Below are 23,141 nucleotides of genomic sequence, written 5' to 3'. Positions count from 1 at the left end.
CTTGTGATACTTCACTTAGTAGAATGGGTTCCGGCTCCATCCAGGATAATAATACAAGAGGTGCTAAGTCACCATTGTTTTTTGTGGCTGAGTAGAATTCCATGTATACATATACTACCCACAATCAGACCTTCATCATTTCTCACATCACACAATAAGAATAGACATAACAGCCTCTCATCTTTATCAGCCCCTATTATACAATGTTGCCTGTTTAATATTCACAAAATACAATTCTAGTCACGTCTGCATTGTTCACAGACTTCTCCATAGGTCATAGCCAATAAAATTAAATCTGGGCTCTTTCACCTGGAGCTAAAATGCTCCATCCTTTGGTCTAACTGTCCCCTTTCATATGTTTTCCTGCCTTATCCATGTGCTCACTGTCCCAGCAACAACTGTCAATTCCAGGCCTGTCACAGCTAAATGCATTTTCTTGTATTATCTCTCACCTTAACCTGTCTTTGGTTTGCTCTATTTAATGAGGTTCTAACTTTTCTTCCAGTCTTGGCTGGAGAATCTTCCACTTGGAGAATCTGCCCTCATTTCTTTTTCCAATTAAAGTCATAATTAACAGCAAGTTTCCCTCTGCATCCCTAAAGATTTGTTCCTATCTTCATTTATTCAGTTGTAGGTTATGATCAGCCACTTATTCTGTCAGTCTTCCTAGTTACTGGAGGTGAAGGCAGGAGCTCTATGTATAAGGGCACAACAGACATTTGTTGGTTGGAATAAAGCTAGTATAGAAGGATTACTGAAGTTATAAACTATCTTTGGAAATACATGCTGAAGAATGTGATACATGCTCACTTCTTCCTTTTACTGTCCCCAAGACAGCATCATCTACTGTCATGGCTTCAAGGAGCAGCTATATGCTAAGGATAACAAAATGTGTCCTGCAGCTCAGAGCTCTTTCCTGAACCATACATTCTACCTGGAAACTACACAGGTGCTACAAACTTAGCCTGCCTAAATATGAACTCATCTTTTTCAACCCTAAATCTGATTTCTCTTACTGAATTTGTTTCTCTGTTGATGGTACCAACACTCAAAGAGTTGCTCCAGGGAAAAACTTGGAACCATCCCTGATCCCTTCTTTTCTTTCACCTCTCACATCCTGCATATTTTATCTCTTAAATATTTCCAGGCAAGTCTGTTCCCCTTTGCCACTGATGCACTTCTTGGGTCAGGCCTTCATTGTTTCACACCTAAACTACTAACCACACTTCTTTTCTCTGATCCATTTCCTCTAAAATCTCCATGGTTGCTATAATGCTTTACAGAAAATGCAATTTTGACCCTGATTCACCTATTTCAGATTCTTCTGCAGTTCCCCGTTCATCTATGGAACTGAGTCCAATTTCTTCAACATATGGTAAAGGACATCCATGCCCTTTCTCACTGAATTTTGTAAGCTCATTTCTGTTTACTTACATGCCTCACAAGTCAAGATTCAGCTATGTAAACTGCACACACTCTTTACCTTCCTGACTCCTTGATTCTGCTTATGCTCTTCCCTGTTTTTGATATGGCTTTTCTTTTATCTACTGTATTCCCTTCTGTTCTCCAATCCTTTTCTGTTGCTAACATATGCCTTAAGTCTAGATGAGCCACTACATGGACTGCTAAAATTGTCTGTAACTTCTACAATTGTGTTAAGTGCTTCTCACCTTACTCCATTAGCATTACCCTATTCTTCTCTTTTGACTGTGATGTTTATTTTTATCCTGAAAAAAACTGGATTCTTTAAGAGTAAGAAACAGGTCTTAGCTATTGTTGAAACCACAGTGCTTCAATAAGCAGGTGTTCAATAACCATTTACTAGAGGAACAAAAGGGAAGCAAAGAAGTAGTGAGTTGCTCTCTGGTGACATGGTCAGTTGACTTATCGGAAGAAACATTCTGACCTCAGAACAGAGCTTTCCAAACATGCTTTTGAGGGACATTATACTGCATCTTGAGCTATCTAGTGAGCTTGACCTATTTGTTCTTATTTTCCTACTTTAGATTGTTCAGGTGACCTGAAATTTCCCACTCTAACTTTCTCGTTTGGCCCACTCAGAGCCAAGAGCTTCCAGAAACTAAATAAAACATTGCACCTGCTTCAAAGAATTTTCCTTAGTTTATACTGACCAGACAGGTTCTATTAATATGTAAATAAAATTGATAATATGGATAACTTGGTTATTACAGTTAAAAGAAGTCTAGCTATTCATTTAAAAGTGGTTGTTTCTCAGCTAATCACTCATTCTCATTACTCTCATTAAGAAATTTTCTGTATCTTATATCTTATGAAATGCTCCATTACTCTCTTCATATTTTAATATTTTTTAGAAAAGAAATTATATATCCCCATTCATCACTAGGCTATCTACACTAGAGAAAACTTTAATTGATGAGAAAAATTAAGTGCTTAAAATGAATAAGTTCATAAACATTCAATAGCTGTAGATTCTTTTTGAGCATCTAAATGTCAAAATAGCTTTGATTTACATAATTAAATTTGCCAAATCATTAGCCCATAATGTAATGGCTTTGGGTAGTATTCATGGGGAATGCAACAACTAACCTCTTAATGTTTCAAAATTAACTACAGCACCAGAAATGATTTTCACATAATCACTAGAAAGACACAAATAAAAATGATTCATTGACAATAACTTTGAGCAGGTAACAGATTCTATAGGTCTTGATTTAAACCATTCAATTAATGTTTTCATTTGGTGCAGCAATTATAACAGTGCCCTTGAAAAGTGATGTGACTGTAACTGTGGTGCAGCGTATCCCTCAGTCACGCGAACCGTAGTTTATTTTCATACATCTAAGGATCAAGAGTGAGGCTGATTTCTGGTCTTCATTCTTGAGAAATCCAAATGTTCACTTGGGAATTATAGATTTGACCCTATTCTTTCAGTTCCCTGTAGCTGATGCACGCTTTCCGGCTTCATCCCCAGTGCTCCTCAAACTATCTGTGGTGAAGGCCAGTTAATATCTTATTTAAAATTTCTAATATCTTGCAGATGTTGTTTTATTCATATTCAGTAAAATACATTGAAAATGAGGTGCTAGAAAACAAAATTAAAAATCTAAAGACAAATCGTGCACGTAATTTTTAAATTATTATTATTGATTCCACAAGCATAAAATTACTCTTTCAAATGGCTATACACCCTTCTTATGCTTATGTTCAATTTCTGTATTTACTTTATTACTGACCAGTAGTAACAAAGTTCTCCAACCAACACTTGTCTGCAGCCCATACTTAAAGAGCACTGAATCTATACCTAAGTCTTTAGATCCAAAGCAGGTCTGGAAAGGGAATATTTGCTTTTCAGATCTTTAAAGCATAATGACTAGGAAAAATTTTCCTAGCACTGAATATTGACAATGGTTGCTTCATCCCCTTCAACTCTTCTAAAGACAACACACAGCTCTGGCCATGGCCTTTCCCAGCTCCCACTCATACAATTGTTGAATAATGCTTAATGGGAGCGATGATATTCATTTATTTGTTTACTTTGCCACCTTCATGGTGAGTACTTCCATTAACCCCAAGATGTTCTTTCTTTCCCCAGCCAATTCTTTAAAGGAATGATTTTCTAAATTTCCTTAAACTTGCATTTTTAACATCTAAATATTAGGTTTCCTCTTAAAATACTTATTAGGTTCTGCTGTCTTGGTGAGGCATTATGTGTTAAAACAGTACCACAACATAAGGGGAATGGCATAAAGAGACAGCACAGCAGAATAAACACACACCAATAGGACAAATCTGAACAATGTAGCCAGGTGCCCATCAGCTGAGAGAAATTACAGTGCAAGGTGAGCCAATTCTCATTGGCCAACAGTGTACAAAGGAATACTCTGCCCTAACTCATATTATATGTAGATGGATAAGTCTATACGCAAAGCTGTGTAATAGCATATGTATATTATATATGTTATATAGGAATTATGTACATAATGTATGTATACATATGTACTGTATATGTATATGTATAAATATGCCCACACATTTTTCGCACACATGTTCCTCACCTCCATCCTGTCCTCAGGAAATATATCAGACACAAATGGCATTACAATAAATTAGCATGGCATGGATTGTCTGCTATGTTTATCTCAAACCTACAGCATTTCTCTGAGCTCCTGAGCCGAATATTCAAGCACAACTCTATACTTGATGCCTTCCTTAGGTGTTTCTCACTGGAGCTGAAATATCAGTATGTCCAAAATTAATCTTTCCACTGGCTCCTCAAACCCAGTTTTTCTTACAATGTATATTATGTCAGAAGGCCTCACTCTAGGAACTTATCTTTTAGTAATTCATACTGTCATTGTATCGCTCTTTATGAAAGCCTAGTAACTATTAATAAAAAAGTTAATTAATTAAATAACAGCTATTCAATGGAATATTATTCATTCAACTTTTAAATGAATGAGACTAGCTTTTGTATTCTGACATGGAAAGATATGATTCATGATACATTGTTAAGTTACAAAGGCTAGTTTCAACACAAAAGGTAAAGGATGATCAAATTTTATACAAGAGTGATAATATAATAACCTGTTAATATGTACATAGATCAAAACATTTGGCATAACACAGGTAAAACAAAAGAAGTTCATGCTAGCTATGTTTGAGTACCAGAAATACAGAAAATATGGACTTTTAAAAGTAATTCTGTGATATATATCTTTTTCATAGCATTTTTATTATCTTAAATGTGAAAAAAAAGATAGTTAAAAAAAAAGCAAAAAAAGACTTATAGAAGCACCCAGTGAAAAGTATAGTAAAAACATGAGTAATCTAAGATAGGAAACCTAAAATGAAGAAAAAGGAAAAGCAAGCTAGAAGGTACTAAGAGAATTTATTAAAACATTTGAATTGTGGCCCTTCCAAAGTGAAAGCCAGTTAAAGATGAAGCATTGTAATTATAATGTTTCTAACTTTTAATTTTACATAAAATGAGAGTCAAGTGATTGGTTAAAATGATGAAGTAAGAAGGGATTCAGATGATAATCCTTTTTCACTGCAGACTTCACTGACTTCTTAATGCCCTGAGGTAAAAGGGCAGTGACTACAAGTTCAAGGCTGCCAGAATGCCTCAGAGGTCTCAAGTTTTCAGTGAGAGAAATGACTTAGGATGTCCTTTGGTCAGTAGCTTCAAGTCTCTAAAAACTTAAAAAAAATAAAGTAATGAGCCCTACAATTGCCCATCAAGTAGGCCATTCTTTTCATTCTGAGCAGTTGTTTTCCGCTACCAATTGCTGCTTCTTGTTAATTTGGGGGGAGATTATTTTTGTGTTTGGCCAGTTTTAACTGGTCTTTATAAGTAATGCCTTCGAAACAAGTGATGGTAATGTGCTGGGTGAGAGAAGAGATTAATAGTGCTACGTGCTGTATTTTTTTATTTTTGAGAGATTGTTATTATTTTTTGAATGATGTAAAAGGTAAGGGCATAGATTGCATTTCACAGAAGAGACAATATAATTATACTTTGATGGGAACACAAACTATGAGATATTTTCATCCCAATTTTAACTAACTTTGACCCTTAAAAATAAACAATGAACTTTTAGTTACCGACAGACACTATGAAATTTTGGCTACCATCTGTGATATGTTTTCAGGAGTACAAAGCAACAAACCCAACACTTGTACTTTTAGTAACAATTTCTTGACAAAACTCTGCCACAATCAACTTATTATACCCTTTTTATTAGATTTCATTGTTCATTCTTAGCTGCTTTTGCTTAGCATACTTAAAATTGAGCTGAGTACACAAAAGAGTTGTTTAAAAATTAAATTAACATGATTTAAAATAGATTCATCAAAAATTTATATATCCAAATAAAGAATAATGTGCCATCATTAAACAAAAATTTCTAAGAGATTATTCTGTTTATTGTCAAAGCAAGCCTTTTGTATAAATGTAATAGTCATACAACAAAAACTTAATTTCATTTTTAAGAATTTTATGTATACATAAGTGGATTAATTCTCATCTCTGGCTTACAATACATTATCATGTTGGTATATGACCTTCTCCCTTCCTTCCTCCCTTCTTTCCTTCCTGCCTTCCTGTCTGCCTTCTTGCCTGTCAGCCTTTCTTTTTTTTTTCTCTTCCTTTCCTTCTATCTTTCTTTTGTTCATTAATTTTTAATGATATAATGAATAACAATGAACCCATACCCTAACCCAAAACCTAGATCACCAAAACCTTAAATGGATCTATATGTTCTCTCCCTACCCTATCTCTCTGTTTCCTTCCTCCAACCAAGACAACTAATATCCTGAATGCTATCATTGTCATTTCTTTTCTTAAAGAAAGAAAAATCCATATATATTAATATTACATATATTGGTATTCTAACCTGTTGGTTTTTATAAAAATATGAGCATGCAATTTTAAATTTTTCCATTCAACTTTTTATTAAGTCTTAATTGCTTATAGTTAGCTATAATTTATGCATTTTGATGGTTATATTATGTTTTATTGTTGACTAGACTACAATTTATCTCTTAACTCTGCCATTGATTGACTTTTGACTATTCTCTTATGGTAAAAACTAGCAATTCCATCCCTGAGAATAGTAATAGGAGAAACTCTTGCACATGTGCACCATGAATATTCACAGCCATATTATTCTTTTTTAAAAAATACAAAGATCAGTAACCTTTCTTTTCATCTTTAACCAAAGGAATTTGATTATCAGAACTGTCCAACGTTCACATGCCTATGGCTGTTGTGAAATCAAGTGAATATTAAGGTATCTTTATTTTTCATTTGAACTTTAAATGCATCTATCTATATATAAGCTATATTCAAGGAAAACTTTTATGAATACATTCGTTAATCTTCACTTAAACTGCTAGCATTATGACTACACTATCCAAAATGGATACTTGGCAATTCTTTAGCTCTTTCTTATTTATTTATTCTTTTATTTTAGCGTATTATGGGGGTACAAGTGTTAAGGTTACATATATTGTCCATGCCCCCCTCACCCCCCTAGAGTAAGAGCTTCAAGAGTGTCCATCCCTCAAACGTTGCACCTCTTACTTGTTGTGCTTGCATATACCCATTCCCTCCTCTCCCCTCCCACCCTCCCGACACCCGATAAATGTTATTCCTATATATCCACTGAGGTGTTGATCCATTAATACCAATTTGATGGTAAGTACATGTGGTGCTGGTTTTTCCCTTCTTGAGATACTTCACTTAGTAGAATGGGTTCCAGCTCTATTCAAGAAAATACAAGAGGTGCTATATCACCATTGTTTCTTAAAGCTGAGTAGTACTCCATGGTATACATATACTGCATTTTATTAATCCACTCATGAATTGATGGGCACTTGAGTTGTTTCCACAGCTTTGCAATTGTGAATTGTGCTGCTATACACATTAGAATGCAGGTGTCTTTTTCATAAAGTGACATTTGATCTTTTAGGTAGATGCCCAGTAGTAGAATTGCTGGATCAAATGGTAGATCTACTTGTATCGCTTTGAGGTATCTCCATATTGCTTTCCACAGAAGTTGAACTAGTTGGCAGTCCCACCAGCAGTGTAGGAGTGTTCCTCTCTCTCCGCATCCATGCCAGCATTTATTGTTTGGGGACATTTTGATAAAGGCCATTCTCACTGGAGTTAAGTGATATCTTATTATTCTTTTTTAAAAAAATACAAAGATCAGTAACCTTTCTTTTCATCTTTAACCAAAGGAATTTGATTATCAGAACTGTCCAATGTTCACATGCCTATGGCTGTTGTGAAATCAAGTGAATATTAAGGTATCTTTATTTTTCATTTGAACTTTAAATGTATCTATCTATATATAAACTATATTTGAGGAAAACTTTTATGAATATGTTCGTTAATCTTCACTTAAACTGCTAGCATTATGACTACACTATCTGAAATGGATACTTGGTAATTCTTTAGCTCTTTTTTAAACCTTGACATATTACTTATTATGATCCTATATTGTCCTTTTTATTTGAGTGTTTTCTATTCTTTCCAATTGAGCAGGGATCTTGCCACCCTTGGACATCCCTCTATCTCCAGCACACTAAACAGTATTTCATACACAGAAGATGGTCAGGAAACCTTTGCTGAATGAAGCAGGCATGGTCTATGGAGTGTGAATCTATCACTGTGGCTGATCTCCATGCTTTTATGTGTCTCAAAGTGTTTATTACTTTTGGACTATGGATGTACTCACTAAAACATGTTTTGCAATAACAATGTTTTAACTTCATTGAACACAAGATTTGTATCTTCAGGTATCTAATAAAAATGTAAAATAATTTTTTTGATCACTTATAAAGTGCCTCCATAATTAACTCTCAACACTTCTTTTATAGTCTGCCAAGAAAATAATAACATTTTGCTGGAAAATGCAAAACTCAACCCAAAATGGAGAATCTATCTATTTCAGAGGCCCCACGGTGATTGTTGTGGCCCTAATTAATGATGGCTTTCTAAAGTGAGAGGTAATTGCTGACACACATAATGCAAAGGGTTCAATGAGGAAAATGAGCAGTAATGAATATTCACTTTGAAGCTTGCCTGATAGAATGCTTAGATTACAGAAAGTTGAAGAACTATCTTGAATATGGCTGATAAATGAGATTCCTTTCCTGACCCATACTTCCATCAGTACTTAAACAATATCACTTTTAACACTTCAGTTTGGGAGCCTTGCTTCTAAAAGTCAAAGATTGATGGTGAGTGAAAAATGTCCATATTAAAAAGGTAAGAGGAGATCCATATGATATCCACTTTTGACCACTATAATTAATAGCTGAATCTTCAGTGGTAACTAATTGAATGGAGGTCAGTGTGTTGCCATGGTAATGTCCTAGCCAAGCAATTTTACCCATTTTCCAGTCTGCTGCCCCTTTGCATAACTGAAGTTATAAAATGCTTTAATTGCAAGATTTGCAAATGATGCAACATCTGGGCTCAAATTTACATATAAAGGGAGAAGTTTAATGGAGTTATTAGCATATTTGTGTGAACACCTCAATTTTTATATTTAATTATGAAACCTCCAGTTTCACTGATGAAAATAGCAGCATAGTTAAATGTAAGAATCAGCAAATAAGTTTCCACCATTTCTTTTTAGGAAATATAATTTTCAAAATAGCAAATCTTTACTTTGGTTTTGGCTTAAATGATTTGAGAAACTTGGTAAATGGCATAATTTACTAAGCATTTAAAAGCCTGTGTCATTCTCATGACTATATATCTAAAGTTTAAAAATGTATAAAGAACATGCTTTAGAAAAGTCAGCAAGACACATATTGAATGGAAAATAATAAAGTTATTTATCAGTTGTAACAAGAATGTAATAATTTTGTTATTTAATTATAGGCATGTGAAAATTCCTATGACAGTATTACCAAAAGATGATAATATATGAGTTTTGTGAATTAACTAATTCATACATAATACAGATAAGTGATATTTCTATAATAATAGTGCCCTAAGGGAAGGGAATAGGATATATGGATTTATAAGTTTGGTGTAATTTGGTATACATAAAAAAAAACAATAATAAGAAGTTTGTTATTTGGTGTATGTAACAGAAGAAAACAAAATAAAATGAAAATAAAACAAGATGGTGTTATTAGAATTAGAGTTTATATGGATATTGGATTTTGAAATGAACTCTCTCAAGGAGCCTCCCAAAATTTGTAATAGAGGATAAATATCCTGAATACATTTCAATCAACATGATAGTTACAAAGATGGAACTACTTTATAGGTCTCATATATGGAAAAATATAGAAAAACAGGAAGAACAGTGCTAGAAGTAAAAAAGAAACAAAGGCCATAACCCCTCACTATTTTTCTAATGGTACTATTCTTTATTTTACAAGCATCATTGAGCTTTCTAGTAGAATTTTATGCTTTCATGCCTGGGGCTCTTTTTCCCACCAAAACCACGACTTTCAACTATATTTTTTCAAGATGCTGACACAGCTAATTATCTGAGATTTTATTCTTTTTAAATTTAAATGTCTGCAGAATAGTTACAAAAAGCTTTAAAAAGCCCTAAAGATATAAAAGCTTAAACATAAAGATATAAGTTTAGTCATGCATATCTTATACTGCTAAATTGCATTGAATATATTTTTGTATGTATCCAATACTATATTAAAAAGTTGATCGAGACAAATATCTCCTCTAAATTTAAGGTACACAGTATAGCACAAAGGTAAAGGGCATAAGACTTGATGTCCAAAGCTGGATTGCAATCTCAGTTCTTCCTTTATAAACTGAGTGAACTCATGTTAAGTTTCACAGCATCCTAACACTGCCTCTGCCTCTATAAAGTAGGATTGTTAATATCAACTAACCATCTTGTCCCAGAAATTTAACAATGTACATAAAGTCTTTAGCAAGATGCCTAGTACATAATAATCCTCGGATAATGGTTACATAATATAATTTTAATTGCCCGCCTCATTTTGTGGGTGCAGCTACCACCTCTGATAGGAGTGATTGAAATTGGTGAGAGGAAGATACAATCATAACCCTCTAGTAATTCTGCGTTAGCCTTTGGTCTCCTAATGAGACCATAGTCTTTTACTAATAGCCAATTTGTTGGAAATGAAGCTGCTTTGAAGTCTCATCTACACCCGAAATGTTTCACTGCTGTAGTACATTCTCTTGCTGCTAGGCTATGAGAAATCCTGCAGGAAGTGCTGACATCCTCCATTTGGTAAGGCAAAGGTAGCAGAAGCATTTCCTCCAGCAAAAGGCTGTCTGTAAGGACTGCCCCTAGCAGAGAAGGTGAGGTACTTGGTTGCAATCAAACAATAGCTCCAGAGGGTGAAGTATAAGAACAAGGGAGGGGAAAATCTGAGAAATAAGAAGAATAAGGGCTGATAAACTTCTAGGTGGTCCAAGGACAGCTAGAAGCCACACAAAAAGAAAGGCAGGTCCTTCCTTGTGTGAATATCAATGAGGTTTAAAAGGAGGAAGTGGAAGTAATTGAAGAATTGTAAAGAAAAACACTACCATGGCATTTTTTTTTCAAGTGTAACTTTTTTTCCCTTTAATCATTCACATAGGTTTTCACTTTCTCCCCATAATTTTTCAATGCTTTCTAAAAAAATCATGTGGTTCAAACAATAATAGCCCATCACTAGGGCTGGAGGGCCACTCCAAATATACATTGAGTTGCTAGTCATATATCTCTTATTTAATGCATGTATAAACTAAGACTTAGTGAAATTAAGACAATTCATTCAACAAATATAAATTAAGTAACTTTGTTTATGCTATACTTTGAGTATACAAAAAGATGTAAGACACAGTCCCTGCTCTTGTGAGATTGTTAGGTAGATAGTGAGGGATTCCAGCTCTCCTAGGTACAAAGGCAGGTGCCTTACCTTGGTGCTGCCTTAAGCAATTGCGCCACCTGGGAAGAAGGAGAAGGGTTGGACACCAGTCTTGGTGCTGCCCCACCCTTAATCCTGCCCCAAGCAACTGCCGCACCTTGGGGAAGGAGGAATCCCTGCTAATCTGGAAAAGAATGCAGAGAATCTCCCACCCTGCAGGCCAGGTAGCCCAGGCACAAAAGTATTTAGAAAGTGACCTAGAGTAACCTAAAACTAATTATCATGTCATGAACTGCCCATCAAAGTGGTTTTAGTAGGAGGGCTAAATCCAGACACTATAAAACAAGACCCCAGACCATTACCAGAGCCCTCTTGTTAAGACAGGGATTCCATTGGTCGTCTGTGGTGAATGTATCTTGCTTGTGTTCTGTAAACCTATCTTGTCCTTCCTCCACAAACTTTGTTTCACATTTGCCCTGCTTTTGGTGTGTCAGGTCGTTCTTCAGCCAACAGCACACCAAGAACCAGGAAGAGACAACTATGACCCGACAAGATTTACAGTCTCCTAGGCAGAGGACATCACCTTGGCCTGGCTAACCTGAGAATACCTTAGGGGAACCACAGTAGTTCGAGGATGAGCAATCTACCCACAGAGATCCTTCTTGTGATCTTTAACAGAATCATGAGGAAAGTAGGAGCTTTTCTCCTTTAGGAGCTTAGAACCAGAATCATGGCGCTACTGCTGGCTAACTTTGCCAACATGTGGAAAAATGTGGACAGAGAAGTCCAACATGTGGACAGAGAAGTTAAGCTGAGAGATGTAGAATTATAGGTTCCATATGTTTTGAGTACCTAAATGTGCATCTGTGCTTGAAACCATTTTGAAGGGCAATTTTGGGAATCTTCAACCTGCTAGGTAGACAGCAAGGGACTTCTGACCCTCCTGGGGACAAACGTGGGCTCCCAAACAATTGCCATACCTCAAGGAGGGAACACTCTACCAATCTGCCAATCAGAACTTAGCTCATCAACTGCAAAATAATGTAGAGGATTCCTTGTGTCAAGCAGCACAGGTACAATAGGGTCTGGATGGTGACCTAGAAAAACCTAAAGCTAATTATCATGTCATTAGCTTAAATCTATATTGCAGTTACCCACCTCCCCACCTCCACTGTCCCACCACCTTGGGCTTTTAGAGAGACTCAAGGGAGACTCAGGTTATGTAACTCCCAACTGTATATCAAAGTGGTTCCATGGTGATGTTTGAACCACGAGGAGGGCATAGCTAGGCAATATAAAACAAAACCCCAGACCATAATCAGGGCCCTTCTGTTATGAAAGGTGATCTGTTTATTGTCTGTGGCAAATGTATTTTACGTTGCTCAATAAACTTCACTTTGTGCTTGCCTTACTTTTGTGAGTCTGGTCATTCTTCGGCCAAGAGCTCACCAAGAACAGACAACAGACTGCTTACCTGACAAAACTCTTTCTCTTCCTTAAACACTTAAGCCATCTAAAGTGTGTTTTTGACTCTTGCAAGTAAGTAAGGCTTCTGACTAATAAAATTTATTTAAAATTTGTAATGGTGGATATATACACAGGACCACAAATTAATTTTGTTTAACAAAAGCCTTTTAATAGCTGAATTTATGATTGAGTTAATGTGCATGGTTTTACTATACTTTAGCCACTATTAACGTCTTAAGTTTAATCTTTTCCTATATTTTCTTGAAATTCAAAATAATCTAAGTGCTCCCAAAATATTACTCCAATTGATCATGCTATGCTATTTCTTAGGTTATATCTGAGCAACATTAGAACTTGAAAAATGCTTGCAATTTTGGTGGCTATTTCTATTCCAGAATTCTGCCTAGACACAGTTTGAAGCCACCACTCTAAGCCCCATGCCATGTATGTTTGTGGTAAAAATAGAATTTGTGTGAGCAAAATGTGATGGCTTGAAAATAACTGCTACTTGCTTGTACCTTCATGTTGCAAAACTGTCAAGAACTTCAACCTGTTAATTATCAACAAACAGCTGATAATTAACCTAGGAATAAAAACATTTTTAAGAAAGAAAGAAAGAAAGAAAGAAAGAAAGAAAGAAAGAAAGGAAGGAAGGAAGGAAGGAAGGAAGGAAGGAAGGAAGGAAGGAAGGAAGGAAGGAAGGAAAGAAGGAAGGAAGGAAGGAAGGAAGGAAGGAAGGAAAGAAGGAGGGAGGGAGGGAGGGAGGGAGGGAGGGAGGGAGGGAGGGAGGGAGAGAGAGGAGGAAGGGGAGGGAGGAAAACATGGTAAGAAAAAAAAGAAAGAAAGGAATGAAAGAATAAAGGAAGAATACTTGGCTAGCACTCAGTGTTAAAAAACTTAGATTGTATAATAAAAATATAAACTCATGCTGCAAAATTACAAAACCAAGCTAGAGAATGATCCACAGAATATAGATTAATGATTAGCTCTGAGTAAAGGAAAGAGAATGGGAGGAGACACACTGTCTCCATCTATGGTGATGCAATGTTCTATCATTAAACAGGGTGATCCAGGTATGGTGCCTCAAGAAAAAAAGAAAAATAAATAAAAAGGGTGAGGTGCAAACAGCTGATCATTGCATTAGTGTACATTCTACCCAGCATGTATTTTTAATGACTTACTTGGTCTCAGTTTTTCATTGCCTTTTGTGTTCTTTTTTCCTCCTTTACATTCCAAGTTTGCTTTCTATTTTTGTTTTTGTTTTAACCTCAGTTTCCTTTTGAATATGTATAAGTTTCTTTAGGGATGAGGTTGTGTTGGAAAGGGATGGATGGGAGAGGAGGTTGAAATATAGTGGGTGATACCTGTTTGTCTTCATGTTCTATTAAATATAACATAACTACCTAAAAGATTTTTCATTCCTTCAGAGAAATATCTGTGATTCAAATTATAACTTCTCAAAAAAGGAAAAATAATAACATATGATCTGACAAGTAGTTTTAGTTGCTGATGCTATTATTATTAATGAATTTTAAAATTTGTTTATATGGCACTATAAGTACCTTCTCTGTTCTTATTTGTCTTTTTTCTTATTCCACAAAACAAATGTGACTTCTAACACTGACAGCCATTCACAACTGATTTTTTAATTTAAATATTTCAAAAAAATTTTCAAGCATGTCATTGATATTATATTAGTCAACACAGTAGTATTTCTCAAGTAATTTATATTTTAAACATATATTTTTAAACATTTTTACATAAAAATTTCTTCAACAATCAGTAAATTTTACTGGATAAAATTCTCACCTCCTTTTACAACCAAATTAATTTTTTGCCTTTAAGAAAATATTTTAACAGTTGACTTTGATTACCGGGAGCTTATCCAACACTTATTCTTTTAGGAAAGATTGAGCAAGCTTCAAATTAGTATACCAGATAATTGTTTTAGGAATATGGAATATTGACACTTAGATTTTTAAAAACAAACAAAACAAGCATCCAAATCAACACACTCTTTGTGTTATGTTTGTAACTGTGTTTTTCCATAGCATAGTTCTCTTGGATATTGAATAAATGATGTTTATTTTTAACCAATGGAGTAACAGTCTATGAAGTACTAAACCATAGGATAAAATGGCACTCTAGTGGGTCAAAGAAATGTAATTTCTGAATATAGCTGAATTAACATAGAATAATTGAAAAACTAAAAGAATTGCAACAAAACAAAACAAGCAAAAAAACAACCCCCAAAAAATATTTTCTGAAAATTGACACATATTGTTCTGTTTCCAAAATCATTTTCTGGTAAAACACTGAGAATATTGTTCACATCACCTTTCTACTAATTGGGTTTGAAATCAAGTCAAGATCTGCAAGAGATTCTACTTCCTGATGTATATTATTAAATTTACACAAGATCACGAAATATCAAACTTGGAAGCAGAGTATAATATTTTGTACAGCAACATCCTTACTCAGTGACTAAGATAAGATTAGTGAGAATGTGAACCTTAATCATACAAATAAAAAATTTTAATTATTTTTAACATTTAAATTTTATAAAGAATAAAACTAAATGATAATGAAAATTGTGTCATTTCTATTTTCTTTAATGCCATTGGCTACTTTTTAATAAAAGTTTTATTACTTTATTCTTTAATTTTTTATATTGAAATATTTCAAATAAAAATAAAATTGCAAGAGTAGTACAATGGATGCCCATATACCTGTCACCAATTGTTCAACAATTTACCTCTCATATATATATAATTATGATTTATTTCCTACAACTTTTAAGAATAAGTTGAAAACATCATATCAGTTTGCCCTAAACACAGCAGTTTTCCTATATAACCATAATACAATTATCACACTCAGAATATTTAGTATTGATATAATACTATTATTTAATACATTCAGGCTTCCCTGAATATCCTCCTAGTACACTTTTTGTTCTTCAATCTAAGATTGAATCAAGAATCATGTATTACATTTAGTTCTCTTTTCTCTTTGGGCTCCGTAAATTTAAAACAATTTTCTATATTTTATTCCATTTTAAGAATTCAAAATAGCTACTTTTTAACATTTTTAATTTTGAATTTACTTTGATTATAGATTCACAGGAAAATATCTACTTAAAATATCTAAAACTTTATTTTCAATGTTTAAGAGGGGTCAAAAACTTCATCATCTATTAATAATTTGAATTATATGTTTATTTTGTTTTCCACTTATTTTTAGTAAAAACAGTCATTTATTTTAATAGTTAAGAATGGCTTATAGAAATAAGCAACAAATTACTTTAACATTCCCAAATTGTGTTATCACAATGTGAAGATCTTTAAAAAATATATTACTTTCCAATATATGCTTAATATGTATATAATATATAATATATATTATATATATAATATGTATATTATATATATATAATATGCTTAATATAAGTATATCAAACCTTGTGGCTTCTATATCTTTTTAATGGTTGGCTTTGCTGTAAACCAGAACCCTCTTTGGTGTAAGCATCATAAATAAGTAAATATATTAACACACATCCACAATCCTAGTTCTGAAAATATTTATGAAATTGTTTTCTACTTCACACTTACCTCAAAATCCACAGAAAAATATTTTAAACACAACATTCACTTGAATCTTTTCCCAAATTTATCTCCCTATGTATTGCCATATCTTCCTTTTTTTTTTTTTTAATCTTTCTCATCTTCTCTCTAGATAGGCCACTCTCTTCTCCTCCCATGTCTGATTACCAAAATCCTGTCTACTTACATATCCTACTAATAAAACAAAAAAATACAAGCACTAAGTCCACAATCAAACATAGCCCCATCATTTTCACCTCAAGTTCACACTAAAATTCATTCCATGTCACGTATTTTGTTGAGAAAATGTTTTTGATTTTTTTTTTTCATTTTGTTCATTTTCAAAATAATTTTTTTACTTTTGTTTTAGTTGGTAAGCTTTCGTTTATCTCAGGGCTCTAGGCTCACCTTTCAACACTCTGCTTTGTGATGTTGGAACTACAGCTCTGCTAGACACATTTTTGCTTTGCCCACTGCTGTCTGTTAGGTTCTGCCAATAAGAGGCATTGTTGGGGAATGAAAGGCTGGGGGAGAAAGGGTCTTGCTCCTTACAATTACTGGGAGCTTTTTCACTTCAGCTGCAGCAAGGTCTTATAGCAGCCGCTGAATTCAATTTGCCTTTTCCCCCTGCACTTGTAGAGCTAGCTACATCATTCTCCCATCAGAGACAACAGCCCCAGCATTCTTGTAGCTCAGCCCCACTGGACCCCTCTGACCTCAGAGACACCAGAACAAGCCAAGCAGTGCCCTCTTCTCTGCATTCTGCATCCCTGCCTCACAGGGCCCTGCCTGGTTTCAAGGTGAGAGACACTAGTCCTGTCCAACTAGTATGCCCTTCTCTGAGGTCTAGGTTCCAGCTTTTCCTTTTATTCATCCTGCCATGGGGGTGGTAATGACTTGCTGAATTGCTAACTCTGTAGTAGCCTAGAGTTCTTTCACGACTTTTCAGTTACCTTGTCAATTACTTTACACGTAGTTAACAATTTTTTTTATATTAAAGTCTCTCTATTTAAATAATTGCCGTGATTATTGTGTCCTGATTGGACCCTGACCTGCGCAACTGTCATTTTGGTCAACCCATAACTTTCAGAGTGGCCCCTTGGCAGTAGTAAAAAATCAACAAAGCCGAACTTTTATTACATTTCTACCTCTGTATCATGGAATGTTTTTAATATTTTTGCTACAGTTACTGTGTGTTAAAAATTGTACTAAATGCTTTCATTGCATATTCATATTTAATCTTTGCACTATTTGTCAAGAGGTAGACATTATTTATTATCCATATTTTATGAGTGAAAGAACAAGACTTATGGAAGTTAAGTAGTTCTTTGGTCTACAGTTTTGGAGCTGGTAAGTTGAGGTGTTGGGATTTTTATCCAGGCTGTTAGACTTCACAGCTGTGCTTTAGACACAAGCAATTGTCCACATACCATATCCTCAGAAAATCTGAACTTTCCATAAGGAAAGCCTCAGTAACCTTCCTTTCAGCATCTTCTCTCCCCATCAGCATTGGCCTCCTTTCTCATCACTATTCCACAGACAAGAATTCCTATCCATTAATCCTTTTCCTTTCTGGTTCAGCAATTCCTGGCTTCCTCAGAACTATCAGGGCACCTCCATGCAAGGAGAACTTCCTATATTATAGCTCCTTTCTAAACTGATACACAATTCAGCACAAATTGACTCTGAACTGATCATGACATTCTCCTTCTTAAACTAGTCAAAGGATGTCAGTTACCTTAGGAATCAACTCTAAAGCCCTTAGCCCAGCACATCAGATTCTCTGTGACCCAACCAAGTCCAACTTACCTTTTCCACTCCCAAGCACTGAATACGCTTTGAATCAAAGCGCTGTAAACACAGTGTCTTTTTTTCTTTTCTTCTCTATGTAAGGTACAACACCAGATATACAGTGCATGATGTGTGAATACAGAAATAGATAAAAACCAATACTATAGTAATTACTGCATGTAATTACAAGCCTTTTTCTGTTTCCATGACTTTCTTTAAGTTCTTTTCTCCTCTGAATTGCACTCTCTCCTTATCTAAAAAGTCAAATTCCCTTATTCTTTAACCCATTCATTTAATCCCCAAATTTATTGAATGCCTTTAATTGGTCTCATTCTTCAGCATCTGTCTCTTATTCTCTAAAGCTAATTCTTCCATGAAGCCCATCCTGAAATCCCCAGATAACAGTTCTCTCTGTCTTCCCTTCCGCCATTTCTTTTTCTCTCTGTCTAGACCGAGAGCTCATTACATTACTTTCCTTATAGCACTTATATCCATTTTTATGTTTAGCAGAAAAATTCTTAGAAGAATAATTCTTAGACTGTGTCTCTCTCATGTTTAATTCCCCAGAGTGACCCGCTCATGGCAGACATCCTTTCTGTTCTCTGAAAAAAAAAAGTGCTGCTCTTTGGAAAGGGCAGCAAGTTCAGCTGGACCTAAGATACTTAAGTTCATGTATTCTATGGCCTTTGGAAACTATATATCCTTATTTCTGCTTCCAATTCATCTGTAATAAAAAGGTTAGGAATCTAAAGGGAAGTACTACAGAAAATAAGAGCTTTTTGAAATCCTCTCATAAAGAATTTTATTAAAGAATAAAAGAGAACCATTTTAGATTGTAAGATAACAGCAGAGACAATTCATGACCGCAGAATTATTGGATTTTAAAATAAATTACCAGCCCATTACAAAGATTTTAGAATAAGAATTGCCTGTGGTCTTTGGTTTTTATTTTCATCTATTCACTGAGAAGCAATGGAGCATAGAGCCTATAAACATTGATTCCAAAGTCAGACATATTCGATTTTTGAATTCCTGCTGTCATTTCCTGGCACTGCAACCTTAAAATACTACTAAACCTCTTTAATCTGCAGTTTCCTCATAAATGAAACAAGAAAATTCTGAGTACCCATTTCATAGGGTTGTCATAATGATTGAGTATGGGAATGCACATTAAAAAGTTTAGCATAATGCCTGACATATAGTGAGCATACAATTAATGTAGGCTTTTATTGTTATTAACTGCCTCAGCATCTCCCAGTCCACACAAAGCTGGCCCACACAGCTGTGAAAGTGGTTAATGGGATACAGGAATTCAGTTCCAAAACAATGTCAGCTCTTAAATGTCAAGTGTAGAGAAACAAGTATCTATTACCTTTGTGGGGTGGGATGAGGTGGGGATGGATTATGTGGCTACTAAAAAAGTATTAATTATGCTGAAGACTTCAAGGTAGTCCTGGGGGAAGGTCAATGCAAGTGGGAATATGGGTTAGTGATTGGGGAAGGCAGAAATACGTTTATGTAGCTGGTGACACTTAGTGGGTGGCTGTAGTTGTTATGATATATGGAGGGCCAGGAGCACTGAGGAACAACCCAGAGGGCCCAGGGCAAGACATGGCTGTAGCAGAGGTTTCAGGGGAAAATGAAGAGTGATCAAGATGGGTAGGTGTGACAAATGAAAATCTAATTTTAATATGTTCAAATGTTTGTTGGTTTTTGTTTAATTTATAGGAAACTTTCCCCCTTATACTCATTTATTAAGTTGTCTTGAATTGAATGGAATGTTTTTCATGCCACTTGCTTTCAAAATGTGGATAGTTTCAGTCCTTGCAGGGTTTCATGCAGAAGTTGAGGGAATGAGCTCACGGCTTTGCAGCCTTGGTAAGCAAGGGCTATAAGTGTTGATAGTAAGGATGGTGCCTGCTCTGATCGACCATAATGGAAAAGAATAGAGGAAATGTGTTGTTAGCCAAAGATAAGGTGAGTAGTGTCACATGTAGTTTTAAATATTTAATGAATCTATATGGGTACAATCCATTATGTGACAATTTAATTATATGACAAAAAAGTTTGATAAATAATATTGTGGTAGGACATCTAATTCATTATTTAACAAAGAAATCAATACTTTCATAAATCATAGTTCTCCACAGATGTACTCTTTTTTTTTTTTTTCTCCAAGTGTGCAAAAACCCATATTCAGAATCCATAGGCAATTTATTTTCTGGTCAGGACAAGTTTGAATGTAGGTTTAATTGGGCCCAGGACAGGCATAAATTCTATTTACTTTTTTTTTAACCATTAAATGGAAAAGATTTTGTTACAAGTACTTTTCAGGAAGCCTTCACTGTATCCAAATAGCATTTTCCCATAGTGTGTTTTAAGAGCAGAAAGTAGAAGTAGCCATAAATTATTTAATATGTATCGTGCTATACAACAAACCATCAAATAATAACACAAAAATATTTTCCCATATTCTTCTTCTTGGTTTGGCTTCAATATATATTAGGTAAGATGATGTTGTTGTATTTTAGAATTTTTAAAAAGTCTTAAGTTTATAAATATCACAGATATTTACAATATATATTTATTAAATAAATGCTCTCCAATGACAACTAATTTTACTTTTTTGGATGTCATATCATCATAGAAGAAAAATGATTTCTTTCTGGTTTAAATATTTATAATCTGGATGATATTCTTCTCTCCTTTAACTTAAATCTTAATAATATTTTGTAACTATCATAATGTTTTCACATAATTCACATTTATGCAGTTTGTAATTTAATACAGAGATACGCTTCTTTTGGCTGAATTGCTATACATAACCTCCTTAACATTATAATTACAAATATTATTCAGCAGAAGGAAACAATCACATAATACTTTTTTATTTACTTATGTAATTTCTGAGTGCTATTTATATGTGAGAGAAGTGTTTAAGTTCCTTGAATTCTTCAAAAGAATTACCAATTTTAAAAACTATTTCCAATGATAAAAGTGACCTCTTTTAATGCAGAGACCTAAACTACTAATTATCTACAACAAATTCAGAGCCAGAGCAAAGCCACCTAAAGCCTTCTTTGAATGTAATAAAATGCATTATTAGCAATTTTTCATCTCATTTTAGCAACTTTATTGCATTAGTAACTGTCTGTCATTATATATTTTATTATTAATGATTTTTTAAAGTAATGAAGCATAAAAGCCTTATAGATGTATTTTCATTTTTGAATGCAAATACTGCCATTTAGTTATTTGGTAAGATATCATTTAATAGTTCATGGTTTGACATTTGGTTTAAAACTGCTGCAAGAGAATGAAGTTTTCTTACATCATTTAGCATGGAAAATTGTAGAATAATGCATTTCTTTTTCCAGGGTTATGTTTTTTGAAACACTGTAGTATCTTAATATGTCAAAGCAGGTTAAAAGCAAGTATAAATATTTCTGAATTAGTTGAGCCTTAGATCACATAAAATGACAGTGGTTAAGATCTTGAACTTTCAAGCCAAACTGTCTGGATTTGAATCCTGGCTCTGAGATTTTCTAACTTGGTGATCTTGGGCAAATTTATTAACCTCTCTGTTCTTAGTTTCCTTCTCTGGAAAATGAGGGTAATACTATTTATCTCATAGTGTTGTCATAGTACTACAATAATATTTAAAAATTTTAATTTGGAAATAATTTTAAACTTACACAAAAGTTACAAAAATATTGCAGACACTTCACATAACCTTATACCAGCTTCCCAAAACTTAAATAACTGGTATAATTATCAAAACAGGAAGTTAAAGTTACCATATTAGTATATAAACTACAGACCTTATTAGAAATTCACCAGTTTTCCCCCAAATGTCTTTTTTTCTGTTTCAGGATGGAATTCAGGATCCCACATTGCATTAATACTGTGTGTCTTCAGTCTCTCTCTAATTTAAAACAATTCCTCAGTCCTTCCTTTTTCTTCATGACCTGGGTATTTTGGATAAGAGGTGGTCAGTTATTCCAAGGGTGAAAGCTTAAATTGAGTTTATCTGATATTTTGTGATGATCATATTGTGTTTATGCTTTGTTGATAATAACACTAGAGAAGAGATATTGTATCCTTCTCTGCGAATCACATAGGGAGGAACATGATGTTGCTATGTCAAGGTTAACTGCTGATGTTAACATTGTTCACATAGCCTAGATGATGCCTGTTCGATTTTGTCCCTGTAACACTAATATTATTCACTTTGTAATGGATAAATATCTTGGGGTGATGTGTTGAAACTATGCACATATCCTGTTTCTCTTCAAGCTTTCACCTAGTGATTTTTTCATTGATTGTTGAATTTTGCCTGCAACAGCCATTAGTATGGTTTTTGTCTAATGGTAGCTTTGAATTTTCTTCAATTCTTCTATATTTATTAATTGAAATATTTTATAAGAAAGAGTTGCCTCTTCTGCATTTACATATTTATTCAATTATTGATTTATATTAGACTTATGGATATTTTATTTTATGGGTTATAATCTAGTAGTATTATTTGTTGTGCTGGTTACATTGTCTTGGCTTTGGTTATTGGGAACTCCTTCAGGTTGTCTCTTCTGTCCTTTTTACATATCCTGATTCTTTTTTGAGAACTCTCTTATATTCTGGCACCAAAAGATGTTTCTGGCTTATTGTATTTTTCTCTCCAGGCTGTGGAATTAACCACTTCTCCAAGGAGCCCTGTTTCCTTTTACTAGAGAATGATATCTAGACACCAAGATCTAGGTGTTGAGTATGTTCACTGATGCTGGGGTGTAATTGCTTCTGGACCCTGTCAGACAGCATACTCTCACATGTACATGTATTTATATTTATTTCTATGTGTATACATTTATATATCAAAAACAAAACTGAGAGTTCTGATTCTAAGGCCTTTTCCTTTTCTTGGCATGTAAC

General features: G+C 34.3%; 1 protein-coding gene across 11 annotated transcripts in view; it reads right to left on the bottom strand.

Moving 5' to 3' along the window:
* The window catches only part of ROBO2 (roundabout guidance receptor 2), a 1,246,890-nt gene that overhangs the window by 928,196 nt on the left and 295,553 nt on the right, over positions 1-23,141 (bottom strand). The window lies entirely within an intron of this gene.

This window comes from Microcebus murinus, chromosome 1 (assembly GCF_040939455.1).
Source record: "Microcebus murinus isolate Inina chromosome 1, M.murinus_Inina_mat1.0, whole genome shotgun sequence".
In the NCBI taxonomy this organism is placed as follows: domain Eukaryota; kingdom Metazoa; phylum Chordata; class Mammalia; order Primates; family Cheirogaleidae; genus Microcebus; species Microcebus murinus.
The sequence above is the reverse complement of the archived record's forward strand: the minus strand, read 5'-3'. Positions and strand labels throughout refer to the sequence as shown.